We start from the raw sequence: 1,613 nt of genomic DNA, 5'->3' as shown, positions 1-1,613 counted from the left end.
GAGAGAGAGAGAGTCCGGGTATAAACCGGGAGAGAGAGAGAGAGTCCGGGTATAAACCGGAGAGAGAGAGAGAGAGTCCGGGTATAAACCGGAGAGAGAGAGAGAGAGAGTCCGGGTATAAACCGGGAGAGAGAGAGAGAGAGAGAGTCCGGGTATAAACCGGAGAGAGAGAGAGAGAGAGTCCGGGTATAAACCGGAGAGAGAGAGAGAGTCCGGGTATAAACCGGGAGAGAGAGAGAGAGAGTCCGGGTATAAACCGGAGAGAGAGAGAGAGTCCGGGTATAAACCGGAGAGAGAGAGAGTCCGGGTATAAACCGGGAGAGAGAGAGAGAGAGTCCGGGTATAAACCGGGAGAGAGAGAGAGTCCGGGTATAACCGGGAGAGAGAGAGTCCGGGTATAAACCGGGAGAGAGAGAGAGAGAGTCCGGGTATAAACCGGGAGAGAGAGAGAGAGAGTCCGGGTATAAACCGGGAGAGAGAGAGAGAGTCCGGGTATAAACCGGGAGAGGAGAGAGAGTCCCGGGTATAAACCGGGAGAGAGAGAGAGAGAGTCCGGGTATAAACCGGGAGAGAGAGAGAGTCCGGGTATAAACGGGAGAGAGAGAGAGTCCGGGTATAAACCGGGAGAGAGAGAGAGAGAGAGTCCGGGTATAAACCGGGAGAGAGAGAGAGAGAGTCCGGGTATAAACCGGGAGAGAGAGAGAGGTCCGGGTATAAACCGGGAGAGAGAGAGAGAGTCCGGGTATAAACCGGGAGAGAGAGAGAGAGAGTCCGGGTATAAACGGGAGAGAGAGAGAGAGTCCGGGTATAAACCGGGAGAGAGAGAGAGTCCGGGTATAAACCGGGAGAGAGAGAGAGTCCGGGTATAAACCGGAGAGAGAGAGAGAGTCCGGGTATAAACCGGGAGAGAGAGAGAGAGAGTCCGGGTATAAACCGGGAGAGAGAGAGAGTCCGGTATAAACCGGGAGAGAGAGAGAGTCCGGGTATAAACCGGGAGAGAGAGAGAGAGAGTCCGGGTATAAACCGGGAGAGAGAGAGAGTCCGGGTATAAACCGGGAGAGAGAGAGAGAGTCCGGGTATAAACCGGGAGAGAGAGAGAGAGTCCGGGTATAAACCGGGAGAGAGAGAGAGTCGGGTATAAACCGGGAGAGAGAGAGAGAGAGTCCGGGTATAAACCGGGAGAGAGAGAGTCCGGGTATAACCGGGAGAGAGAGAGAGGTCCGGGTATAAACCGGGAGAGAGAGAGAGAGAGAGAGTCCGGGTATAAACCGGGAGAGAGAGAGAGAGAGTCCGGGTATAAACCGGAGAGAGAGAGAGAGAGTCGGGTATAAACCGGAGAGAGAGAGAGAGAGAGTCCGGGTATAAACCGGGAGAGAGAGAGAGAGAGTCCGGGTATAAACCGGGAGAGAGAGAGAGAGAGAGTCCGGGTATAAACCGGGAGAGAGAGAGAGTCCGGGTATAAACCGGGAGAGAGAGAGAGAGTCCGGGTATAAACCGGGAGAGAGAGAGAGAGAGTCCGGGTATAAACCGGGAGAGAGAGAGAGAGAGTCCGGGTATAAACCGGGAGAGAGAGAGAGAGAGTCCGGGTATAAACCGGGAGAGAGAGAGAGAGA

The sequence above is a fragment of the Heterodontus francisci genome, chromosome 4, assembly GCF_036365525.1.
Source record: "Heterodontus francisci isolate sHetFra1 chromosome 4, sHetFra1.hap1, whole genome shotgun sequence".
Lineage (NCBI taxonomy): Eukaryota > Metazoa > Chordata > Chondrichthyes > Heterodontiformes > Heterodontidae > Heterodontus > Heterodontus francisci.
Note: the sequence above shows the minus strand (reverse complement) of the source record.